Here is a 13,388-nt window from a genome sequence, read left to right on the forward strand (position 1 = left end):
GTCATGTGATACATGAAGTCACATGACAGGAGCCGTAGCTGTGAGCTCATGCATACACAGCCCAGCCAGCGTGACTGACTACAGAGAGCTGCGCTCGGATGGATTAGTGAGTGAGAAGCTTCCACTTTAGCGATTCCACAGGGGGGAGAGATAGACAAGAGGCTCCTTTGCATGGTGGTGGGAGGGAGGGGGATTTTAAATAAACTGTCTGCTTTGCATTACAGGAAGGGGGAGAGAAAGAGGTGCCTCCCCTATTCCTGGCTATAAGTGGGGAAATTTTGGACTATCTCGAGTATAAGGCGACCCCCCCACTTTTATACTTTGAGTCAGTCCAAAATTTCTCGACTTATAGCCGAGTATATACGGTAATATTATAATAATTTAATTTATCCACGCATGGATGTTATATGAACAGGTGAAGTCTGTTTACTGGGCCCCAGATAAGACCACGATTCAGTACACTATATCTATGGATGCTTGCTTATCAGGGTAATGCATGAGTGTGCTGTTGTATGCAATTCTTATGTGGTGTTAAAGGGGAAGGTGCCCAATTAGGGTGTGGTGTATGGAGTTATACCTTCAGGGCTGGAACCCACTACAGCGATTTTTTTGAGCATTCAGGGAGCGCTTTAAATTGCTAGCGCTTTCCCTAAACGCTCTGCCAATGTAAATAAATGTAACAAATTCCAACGTAGCGATTGCGTTTAGCAAAATCGCAATCGCAAGACATGCAGCATTTTGGGAGCATTTGCACGTCAATGCAATGTATTGAAGCGCTGGCAAATCACTCATGAATCACTACACAGCGATTTGAGTGCGATTGCAAGCTGTAATAAAATTCTGATACATTGAAAGGACCAATCAGAATTAAAATCGCAAATCGCTACACAATCGCTGGCAAAAAGCTTACACTTTTTAAAATCTCTCTCAAAAGCGCCAGAAAATGCTCATGAAATCGCTAACAAAACTCTGAATAAAAACGCTAGCGATAGCGTTTTGCGATTTGTAGTGGGTTCCAGGCCTCACGCAATTTTATCTGATTAAAACGTTTCATTACTGTTTATTAGCACTGTGGATGTGTATCATTATTGTTTATATTTAACATTTCAGTCCACGGGGATTTTTCACCTTATGCAACAGAGCAATTTTCACCTCCCATTCGTTCGCTAATTTATCACTAATTATCACAATGAATTGATCTATATCTTGTTTTTCCCGCCACCAATTAGGCTGTCTTTGGGTGGTAGATTTTGCTAAGAATTATTTTTTTAAAAACGCATTTTAACTGGAATGTTAAGAAAAAAATGGAAAAAATGCATTATTTTCAGATTTCGGCCATTATAGCTTTAAAATAATCCATGCTACCATAATTAAAACCTATGTATTTTATTTGCCCATTTGTCTCGGTTATTTCGCCATTTAAATTATGCCCCTATCACAATGTATGGCGCCAATATTTTATTTGGAAATAAAGGTGCATTTTTTCAGTTTTGCATCCATCCCTATTTACAAGCTTATAATTTAAAAAATGTTCATAATATTCCCTCTTCACATGCATATTTAAAAAGTTCAGACCCTTAGGTAACTATTTATGTTTTTGTTTTTTTAATAGTAATTTTTTTTTAAATCTCCATAAAACATTTTATTTGGGTAATTTCTGGTGTGGGAAATAGTTAAAACCATTGAGAATCAAAATTAAAAAAAAAAAAATGACATTGATGGATGTGAAATAAAAAGTTTGTGTACCTCTTTCCATTATCGCCGCTCCCCTGCCCCTGGTTCGTTAACTGCAGCCCGAAATTCGTGCCTCACACATCCAAGATGGCTGCCGACCTTTGCTTTAACTTCCTAGTCTGCAGCCTCTTCCTCCCATCTATCTCACATTCTCAAGAGCTGCGAGAGAAGATTTTCGGGTGCGCGGCCGTGATCACATGCACACGCGCACACACGTATAGAACATCGGTGAAATAATAATCCGCGTTGTTATTATATAAATAAAACCCTCATACGTACTTCCGCAGCGCTGCCTGTGTAGTCTGTGCGCTGTGTGTATGCAGGGAGACTCGCAGAGAGACCTGCCCGCAGCGCTGTGCGCTCTTGTACTGGGAGAGGGGGAGCCACGCATCAGCGGGAGCGTGACTAAGAGGGCGGAGCAAGGGGAGGAGATAGCCGCCCATCTCAAAGGAGTAAATACGAAGGAGGCACTCAATTGGCTTCAAACTTGCGTTTTATCAAATCCCAGTAATACACGACATGTTTCGGGGCATATCCCCTTCATCAGGTGTACATACATTGAATGGCACACAGTGAATAAATACATACTTCTAACCACCACACCCTAAATTGGACCACCTCCATCTTGTCAGCTGACAATTCAACTGATCACTGACATCACACAGTCCAAAGTCTTGTTAACCCCTTAGGGCACTAATCAGAGGCATTACTATAGCCGTCTACCTCGGTAAACCTGATTAACAAATCAAATTACTGCATCTTAGGTAAACCTAATACAGACAATACTGCGAAAAACTTCTGTTGCAAATATTTGGACCACAGATCCATCTTACCACCCTCCAACCGACACCCCCAACCAATCACGATGGTGTGTGTCCCATTAATACCTGGGGATTGGAGAGAGAGAGAAATTAAGTCAGTAACACATAATACAGCATCATAAAAAACATTTCAAGCTGAACATTTCATTCATCCCCTTGGGGTTGATGGACTCCAACTTTCTCATCCACCGGGCCTCCTTCTGTAGGAGAATCCGGTCTCTGTTCCCACCTCTCTGCAACGGTGGTACGTGGTCCAAAACTAGCCATCTTAACTGTGACACCCTATGTCCGCATTCAAAAAAATGTCGGGCTACTGGGGTGTCACAGCTTTTTTCTCCTGGCTTATAACCACGAATGTCACCCTTATGCTCCTGAATCCTAGATTTTACTATTCTGGTGGTTTTACCCACATAGAACATCCCACAAGGGCATTTCAAGGCATAAACAACAAACATGCTGTTGCATGTATACATTGAGTTAATCTTTATTCTGACACCAGAGTATGGATGTTCAACATAAGCGCCTTTTATAATTGCATGGCAGCAATTACACTCCAAACAGGGAAAAGTACCCCTTTTCCCTGTCAGATCACTAATGCATTGTTTCCTGGTTGACAGATCAACCCTGCTCACCCTTTCACGTATTGTTTTACCTTTCTTGTAGGAGAATAAAGGTGGCTCAGTGAATAGCATTCCAAAACTTGGGTCATGCTGAAGTATGGGCCAATACTTCATAACGACCCCCTTAATCATTCCAGACTGTTTACAGCATGTCTGCACGAACGGAATCTTGTTTTTACTCTGGTTGTTCCCCTGTCTACTACTATTCAATAGGTTATCTCTTGAGATTTGAGCCACCTCCTTCTCCACTTTCTCAAGCTCACCTTTCTTGTACCCCTTCTCTAGAAATCTGTTAGTAATCCGTTCTGCAGCAACTCTGTATCCATGGTCTGTGGATGCGACTCTCCTTGCCCTAAGATATTGCCCCTTAGGGATACCTTTCACCACTGCGGAGTTATGGAAACTGTCCGTTCTTAAAAGATTGTTGCGATCAGTCGGTTTCGTATACAAATCCGTATGTAACCCCTGGGGTGAAACCGAGATCGCCACATCTAGATAGTGGATAACCTCTGTGGAGTGTTCCAACGTAAATTTAATGGTTGGATGCGCATGATTTGCCTCATCCACCATTTCCCTCAGAGTTTCCACTGGACCCTTCCATAAAATTAGAATATCATCCACAAACCGCAGATACCCGTGTATCATGTGACAATATTTGGGATTCTCAATAAACATTGATTTCTCTAGTTTATGCATGAAAAGGTTTGCAAAAGAGGGAGCTACAGGGGACCCCATGCTCGTGCCCTGTTTCTGTAAATAAAAATATTCACAAAATTTAAAGTAATTATTCCTCAGTACTAACTCTAGGCAATCGAGGACAAAGTATATCAGGTGATGGTTCATTGTGGTGTCCAGTAATGCATCTTCTACCACCTAGGTTCTCAACATGTGGTACGCGTACCCCAGGGGGTACTTCTGATGGTTCCAGGGGGTACTCAGGCTTGATATACTTAACCAAGAATAACAAATTAAGAGTTTTAGAAAATTATAAATCTTATTTAACCACTTAAGGACTGCAGTCATAAAACCCCTTAAGGACCAGAGCCTTTTTTTCCATTCGGACCACTGCAGCTTTCACGGTTTATTGCTCAGTCATACAACCTACCACCTAAATGAATTCTACCTCCTTTTCTTGTCACTAATACAGCTTTCTTTCGGTGCTATTTGATTGCTGCTGCGAGTTTTAGTTTTTATTATATTCATCAAAAAAGACATGAATTTTGTCAAAAAAATGACTTTTTTAACTTTCTGTGCTGACAGTTTTCAAATAAAGTAAAATTTCCTATACATTTGAGCGCGAAAGTTATTCTGCTACATGTCTTTGATAAAAAAAAACCCATTCAGTGTATATTTATTGGATTGGGTAAAAGTTATAGCGTTTACAAACTATGGTGCAAAAAGTGAATTTTCCCATTTTCAAGCATCTCTGACTTTTCTGCGCACCTGTCAGGTTTCATGAGGGGCTAAAATTCCAGGATAGTACAAATACCCCCCAAATGACCCCATTTTGGAAAGAAGACATCCCAAAGTATTCAGTGAGAGGCATGGTGAGTTCATAGAAGATTTTATTTTTTGTCACAAGTTAGCGGAAAATGACACTTTGTAACAAAAAAAACAAAAAAAAAAAGTTTCCATTTCTTCTAACTTGCGACAAAAAAAAATGAAATCTGCCACGGACTCACTATGCTCCTCTCTGAATACCTTGAAGTGTCTACTTTCCAAAATGGGGTCATTTGTGGGGTGTGTTCACTGTCCTGGCATTTTGGGGGGTGCCTAATTGTAAGCACCCCTGTAAAGCCTAAAGATGCTCATTGGACTTTGGGCCCCTTAGCGCAGTTAGGCTGCAAAAAAGTGCCACACATGTGGTATTGCCGTACTCAGGAGAAGTAGTATAATGTGTTTTGGGGTGTATTTTTACACATACCCATGCTGGGTGGGAGAAATATCTCCGTAAATGACAATTGTTTTCTTTTTTTAACACACAATTGTCAATTTATAGAGATATTTCTCCCACTCAGCATGGGTATGTGGAAAAATACACCCCAAAACACATTATACTACTTCTCCTGAGTACGGCGATACCACATGTGTGGCACTTTTTTGCACCCTAACTGCGCTAAGAGGCCCAAAGTCCAATGAGTACCTTTAGGATTTCACAGGTCATTTTGAGAAATTTCGTTTCAAGACTGCTCCTCACGGTTTAGGGCCCCTAAAATGCCAGGACAGTATAGGAATCCCACAAATTACCCCATTTTAGAAGGAAGACACCCCAAGGTATTCCATTAGGAGGATGGTGAGTTCATAGAAGATTTTTTTTTTTTGTCACAAGTTAGCGGAAATTGATTTTAATTGTTTATTTTCACAAAGTGTCATTTTCTGCTAACTTGTGACAAAAATAAAATCTTCTATGAACTCACCATACTCCTAACGGAATACCTTGGGGTGTCTTCTTTCTAAAATGGGGTCATTTGTGGGGTTCCTATACTGCCCTGGCATTTTAGGGGCCCTAAACCGTGAGGAGTAGTCTTGAAACCAAATGTCGCAAAATGACCTGTGAAATCCTAAAGGTACTCATTGGACTTTGGGCCCCTTAGCGCACTTAGGGTGCAAGAAAGTGCCACACATGTGGTACCGCCGTACTCAGGAGAAGTAGTATAATGTGTTTTGGGGTGTATTTTTACACATACAGATGCTAGGTGGGAGAAATATCTCTGTAAATGACAATTATTTGATTTTTTTTACACACAATTGTCCATTTACAGAGAGATTTCTCCCGCCCAGCATGGGTATGTATAAAAATACACCTCAAAACACATTATACTACTTCTTCTGAGTACGGCGATACCACATGTGTGACACTTTTTTGCAACCTAGGTGCGCTAAGGGGCCTAACGTCCTATTCACAGGTCATTTTGAGGCATTTGGATTCTAGACTACTCCTCACGGTTTAGGGCCCCTAAAATGCCAGGGCAGTATAGGAACCCCACAAGTGACCCCATTTTAGAATGAAGACACCCCAAGGTATTCCGTTAGGGGTATGGTGAGTTCATAGAAGATTTTTTTTTTGTCACAAGTTAGCGGAAAATGACACTTTGTGAAAAAAAAAACAATACATATCAATTTCCGCTAACTTGTGACAAAAAATAAAATCTTCTATGAACTCACCATACTCCTAATGGAATACCTTGGGGTGTCTTCTTTCTAGAATGGGGTCATTTGTGGGGTTCCAATACTGCCCTGGCATTTTAGGGGCCCTAAACCGTGAGTAGTCGTCTTGAACCCAAATGTCTCAAAATGACCTGTGAAATCCTAAAGGTACTCATTGGACTTTGGGCCCCTTAGCACAGTTAGGCTGCAAAAAAGTGTCACACATGTGGTATCGCCGTACTCAGAAGAAGTAGTATAATGTGTTTTGTGGTGTATTTTTACATATAACCATGCTGGGTGGGAGAAATATCTCTGTAAATGACACATTTTTGATTTTGTTTACACACAATTGTCCATTTACAGAGAGATTTCTCCCACCCAGCATGGGTATGTGTAAAAATACACCACAAAACACATTATACTACTTCTCCTGAGTATGGCGATACTACATGTGTGACACTTTTTTGCAGCCTAGGTGCGCTAAGGGGCCCAACGTCCTATTCACAGGTCATTTTGAGGCATTTGTTTTCTAGACTACTCCCCACGGTTTAGGGCCCCTAAAATGCCAGGGCAGTATAGGAACCCCACAAGTGACCCCATTTTAGAAAGACGACACCCCAAGGTATTCCGTTAGGGGTATGGTGAGTTCATAGAAGATTTTATTTTTTGTCACAAGTTAGTGAAAAATGACACTTTGTGAAAAAAACAATAAAAATCCAATTTCCGCTAACTTGTGACAAAAAATAAAATCTTCTATGAACTCATCATACACCTAACAGAATACCTTGGGGTGTCTTCTTTCTAAAATGGGGTCACTTGTGGGGTTCCTATACTGCCCTGGCATTTTACGGGCCCAAAACTGTGAGTAGTCTGGAAACCAAATTTCTCAAAATGACTGTTCAGGGGTATAAGCATCTGCAAATTTTGATGACAGGTGGTCTATGAGAGGGCAAATTTTGTGGAAACGGTCATAAGCAGGGTGGCCTCTTAGATGACAGGATGTATTGGGCCTGATCTGATGGATAGGAGTGCTAGGGGGGTGACAGGAGGTGATTGATGGGTGTCTCAGGGGGCGGTTAGAGGGGAAAATAGATGCAATCAATGCACTGGGGAGGTGATCGGAAGGGGGTCTGAGGGGGATCTGAGGGTTTGGCCGAGTGATCAGGAGCCCACACGGGGCAAATTAGGGCCTGATCTGATGGGTAGGTGTGCTAGGGGGTGACAGGAGGTGATTTATGGGTGTCTCAAGGTGTGATTAGAGGGGGGAAATAGATGCAAGCAATGCACTAGCGAGGTGATCAGGGCTGGGGTCTGAGGGCGTTCTGAGGTGTGGGCGGGTGATTGGGTGCCCGCAAGGGGCAGATTAGGGTCTAATCTGATGGGTAACAGTGACAGGTGGTGATAGGGGGTGATTGATGGGTAATTAGTGGGTGTTTAGAGGAGAGAAGAGATGTAAACGATGGATTTGGGAGGTGATCTGATGTCGGATCTGCGGGCGATCTATTGGTGTGGGTGGGTGATCAGATTGCCCGCAAGGGGCAGGTTAGGGGCTGATTGATGGGTGGCAGTGACAGGGGGTGATTGATGGGTGGCAGTGACAGGGGGTGATTGACAGGTGATCAGTGGGTTATTACAGGGAAGAACGGATGTAAATAATGCACTGGCGAATCGATAAGGGGGGGGGGGGGGTTGAGGGCAATCTGAGTGTGTGGGCGGGCGATTGGGTGCCCGCAAGGGTCTAATCTGATGGGTAACAGTGACAGGTGGTGATAGGGGGTGATTGATGGGTAATTAGTGGGTGTTTAGAGGAGAGAATAGATGTAAACGATGGATTTGGGAGGTGATCTGATGTCGGATCTGCGGGCGATCTATTGGTGTGGGTGGGTGATCAGATTGCCCGCAAGGGGCAGGTTAGGGGCTGATTGATGGGTGGCAGTGACAGGGGGTGATTGATGGGTGGCAGTGACAGGGGGTGATTGACAGGTGATCAGTGGGTTATTACAGGGAAGAACGGATGTAAATAATGCACTGGCGAATCGATAAGGGGGGGGTTGAGGGCAATCTGAGTGTGTGGGCGGGCGATTGGGTGCCCGCAAGGGTCTAATCTGATGGGTAACAGTGACAGGTGGTGATAGGGGGTGATTGATGGGTAATTAGTGGGTGTTTAGAGGAGAGAATAGATGTAAACGATGGATTTGGGAGGTGATCTGATGTCGGATCTGCGGGCGATCTATTGGTGTGGGTGGGTGATCAGATTGCCCGCAAGGGGCAGGTTAGGGGCTGATTGATGGGTGGCAGTGACAGGGGGTGATTGATGGGTGGCAGTGACAGGGGGTGATTGACAGGTGATCAGTGGGTTATTACAGGGAAGAACGGATGTAAATAATGCACTGGCGAATCGATAAGGGGGGGGGGTTGAGGGCAATCTGAGTGTGTGGGCGGGCGATTGGGTGCCCGCAAGGGTCTAATCTGATGGGTAACAGTGACAGGTGGTGATAGGGGGTGATTGATGGGTGATTGATGGGTAATTAGTGGGTGTTTAGAGGAGAGAATAGATGTAAACGATGGATTTGGGAGGTGATCTGATGTCGGATCTGCGGGCGATCTATTGGTGTGGGTGGGTGATCAGATTGCCCGCAAGGGGCAGGTTAGGGGCTGATTGATGGGTGGCAGTGACAGGGGGTGATTGACGGGTGATTGACGGGTGATTGACAGGTGATTGACAGGTGATTGACAGGTGATTGACAGGTGATTGACAGTTGATCAGGGGGGATAGATGCATACAGTACGCAGGGGGGGGGGGGTCTGGGGGGGTCTGGGGAGAATCTGAGGGGTGGGGGGGTGATCAGGAGGGAGCAGGGGGCAGTTTAGGGACTAAAAAAAAAAATAGCGTTGACAGATAGTGACAGGGAGTGATTGATGGGTGATTAGGGGGGTGATTGTGTGCAAATGGTGGTCTGGGGGGTGGGCAGGGGGGGGTCTGAGGGGTACTGTGGGCGATCAGGGGGCAGGGGGGGGCAGATCAGTGTGTTTGGGTGCAGACTAGGGTGGCTGCAGCCTGCCCTGGTGGTCCCTCGGACACTGGGACCACCAGGGCAGGAGGCAGCCTGTATAATACACTTTGTATACATTACAAAGTGTATTATACACTTTGTAGCGGCGATCGCGGGGTTAACAACCCGCCGGCGCTTCCGATTGGCCGGCGGGTTGACGTCGCGGGTGGGCGGAGCCTATTGCCGGTGGATGCGCGCGCATCCCAGCGCGCGATCCCCGGCCAGAGAGTGCCCCAGGACCTGACGCCAATCTGCGTTACGTGGTCCTGGGGCTGCCACTTTGCCGCCGCCAATATGAAGTAGGCGGTCGGCAAGTGGTTAAACAAAGCCAAATTAGTATTTTAGCTAATTAAAAGCCATAGTGAATGTTTGTAAATTGTTTAGAACCAATTATCATGTACTACGATTCAATATATATTTGTCAAGGGGTACTTGTGATAATGTTTACTATGCTAGGGGGTACTTGGTGAGTTCAGGGTTTCAAAAGGGGTACATACCAATAAAATGTTGAGAAACACTGTTCTACCACATCCATCCCTTCCTCATGCGGGATTGAGGTGAATAAGCTCTGTACATCAAGTGTGGCTAAAACCAAACCTGACACCTGCCTGAGTGTTCCCAATCTTTGTAGCAAGTCTGTGGTGTCCTTTAAACACACCGGTATTGCCTTTACCAAGTCTTGCAAATACACATCCACAAATTTAGATAGAGGGTAGAGCAATGACCCTATAGCGGACACAATGGGGCGGCCAGGTGGGTTTTCCAGACCTTTATGGATCTTTGGCAATAAGTACAATAAAGGTATTCTAGGAGATTCCACACTCAAAAAGTCAACTGTATTTTTAGTACAACATTGCATCATTAATCAATCTCAGAGGAGTGACAGAGCAGGGAAAAGAAGCTCTGCCTCCTAGTGCAATATTCGACCGAACTGGTCAAAGAAGAAAAAAGGAGATTTGGGGGGCCAGGGTACAGAAAAAACTGCAAACTGGGGACAGAATGTTAGAGGATAACGAGGTAAGCTATCCTCAATAGCAAAAAAATAAAAATAAAACGGTTCCCATTAGCTTTAATTTTAAATGTAATTATGTGTGTTTATTGTATTGAAAAATGTATGTAGATGTAGTTTTACTATTTGGCCACAAGATGGCACATTGAGATTTTTTTTGTGGGTCGCTCTCGCTTCCAGGAAGCGAGAAGAGGACGGGAAACTTTTTTTTCTCAGAAAGACCGCGGCCTCTGAGAAGAGGCTGTCGGTTTTTCTGCCGGAGACATACAGTAGATCAATTAATGGGAACCATGTTTGCATTAATTGCATTAATAAAGAGACACTGAAGCAAAAAAAAAATAATTATGATATAATGATTTGCATGTGTAGTACAGTTAAGAAATAAACATTGGGAGCAGAGACATAAGTCTAATGTTGTTTCCAGTACAGGAAGAGTTAAGAAACTCCAGTTGTTATCTATGCAAATAAGCCATTGAGCTCCACCACTTTCAAAGTAGCTGAGGGCTCTGTCTTCGACCCCATTCACACATAAGCGGGAATCACGCAATTAAAAAAAAACAAAAACGCTAGCCCATTTAAACCTATGGCAGCGTTTTGCAGGCGATTAGCGATCGCGATTAGCATGCATAGCACCGCTAATTGGGATCGCTCCCAAAACGCTGCAGTGTCCAGTGTTTTTTCTACGTTAATTGCCGAAAAATCACTCCCGTAAAACGCTAGCAGTAATCGCCGGCATTTTGTGCTTTTAGGTGTGAATGGGGCCTTCTAAAGGTTGTTACCTCAACTGTCAGTGACTATATTGTTTTTTTATTCTGCACAGGACGGGTCAAAAGTTCACTGGCCTGCTCTGTAAAATCATTTAGAATGCTGAGTAGTGTGTGAACTGCAAATATTAGAGAATGATGCATTGTTATAAAACACACTGTATAACTGAAAATAAAAATATGAGGATATTTTCTTTGCTTCTAATATTCTAGTAATTATCCGTACTACACAACCAATTCATTATATCACATTTTTTTTTGCTTCAGTGTCTCTTTAAGTGTCCCTCTTTCTTATCTCAAAAAGTTGGGAGGTATTCCACTAACTGCTCACTGCCCCCTGGTAACTGATTGCTGAGCACACAGTTAGGCCTCTTTTCCACAAACTGTTGACAGGCAGTGAAATGTCTCTCAAACTCTCACAACTGCTGACTGCTGCCTGGTAACTGCTTGCTGAGCACACAGTTGGCCCTCTTTTCCATGAAGTGTTGACAGCAGGGCTGTGGAGTCGGTCCAAAAATCCACCGACTCCGACTCCTCAGTTTAGGATTCCACCGACTCCGACTCCACGACTCCGACTCCTCTAATTTGCATATTACAATTTTGTTGATTAAAAGTATGTAACATGAAATTCGTCTCTTAACTGCCAACGCTTAGGAATTTTACAAGACAACTGAAGTGAGAAGGATATGTAGACTACTATATTTATTCCCTTTAGACTAAAACTAGTCCTTGGTAAGAGTACTTGTAAAAGGTACAAACCGGAACAAAGAACATCTATCAGGCCCTACGCAATGTAAGTGTGGTTGCATGTAAGAATGATGTGCAGGTACTCTGCAGGGGAATGAGGAGATTGTAAACAGACCACACCTCTGTGTTCAATGTGCACAGCATTCTCTGTGGGGAGTGCATATGTAGAGTATAGTACTACTGTGTAACAAAGTAAACCTGAGACAGATGAAATTAAAGTTTTATACAAACCTGGGGCTTCCTCCAGCCGCCTTCAGGATAATCAGTCCCTTGTTGTCCTCCTCCACCACCTGGATCTTCTGCTATGAGTCCAGGTACTTGAGCCAGTCAGGCGTAGTGCGCATGCACACACTCCGCCGCCAGGAGCATACTACACCTTTGCAGCACTATTGCGCAGGTGCAGAATGTTCCTGGCTGTGGGAGCGGCATGCGGCCGGACAGCGCTGACTGGCTGAATTACCAGGACTCATAGCAGAAGATCCGGGTGGTGGAGGACAGTGAGGGACTGATTAGCCTGAAGGGGGCTGGAGGAAGCCCCAGGTATGTATAAAAGTTTACTTTTCATCCGTTTCAGTTACCCTTTAATTTGTAGTCACCAAACCAAATTTTAATAACATATCAAATTATTTGATTTCATCAGCAAAGGGAGTGCATACTGTCACAAGAGCCCTCAGTGGCTGACCGCACTTAGCCTTCTAAACGGTGCCAGCGCACAGATCGTGCGAACTCTGGTCGCAGTCAATGCGCAGGAACCGTTAAGAATTAGCCGCAGACAACTCAGAAGGGAGCCTGTGAGACACGGGTGATTACAACGTCACCTACTGGTTCAGAGTAAACTGCCACCACCGCGGTTACTATGGGACCGTGGGGCCCACTAACTGACTGACTAATCCTGCGAATAAAACGGTTAAACACACGATATTCTGTCTAGCCAACAACAAACAAACAGTAGCGTATCTTCAGAGACCCGGGATCATTTCTGTGTGTGCTGATAAGCAGGGTAGCGGAAAGTGAATGACTTGGAGAAAGTCGTTTATTCACGCAATATAAATAATTAATATATACAGACAATTATGAAAATCAACAATTATGAAAACAGTAATAGCCAGTATGAAAAATAAAAGAAGGGAGAAAAAATACTTAGTTCCTGGAAAGATGTCCTTATTGTGGGAAGAATCATAAAGTCCTTGGTTTCAAAGTCCAGAGTTCAGAGTTCAGACCAGGTGGATGCCAGCATATCCTCAAGCTGGCATCTGATGAGTGCAAGATGTTTCAGTGTGGAGGACCCAGCCCGCCTGCTGGCTCCGTGCTTTTGATGAAGCTGGTTTGGGGGTGTGGCAATGCCAGCCCCCTCTGAGCTACCAGCAAATGACAGTTCATTCCCTCTGAGAGATTTTAGAGCTAAACTTATGAATTGCTGTAACTCCTGAACCATACACGTTACATTTAGGGGGGTAACAGCTTCATACTTGGAGGAAAATACAGATTAATAT

At 43.9% G+C, this 13,388-nt stretch overlaps 1 long non-coding RNA gene across 7 annotated transcripts in view; it reads left to right on the forward strand.

Moving 5' to 3' along the window:
• The window catches only part of LOC137542335 (uncharacterized), a 437,024-nt gene that overhangs the window by 203,309 nt on the left and 220,327 nt on the right, over positions 1 to 13,388 (forward strand). The window contains exon 1 of one of the 7 annotated variants that reach the window (XR_011025405.1): positions 24 to 106. The exons of the other annotated variants lie outside the window; for them this stretch is intronic. This is a non-coding gene — a long non-coding RNA (uncharacterized lncRNA). Of the gene's footprint in view, positions 1 to 23; positions 107 to 13,388 lie in introns of those variants that run through there. 7 annotated transcript variants of the gene reach the window in all.

The sequence above is a fragment of the Hyperolius riggenbachi genome, chromosome 12 (genome assembly GCF_040937935.1).
Source record: "Hyperolius riggenbachi isolate aHypRig1 chromosome 12, aHypRig1.pri, whole genome shotgun sequence".
Classification (NCBI taxonomy): Eukaryota; Metazoa; Chordata; class Amphibia; order Anura; family Hyperoliidae; genus Hyperolius; species Hyperolius riggenbachi.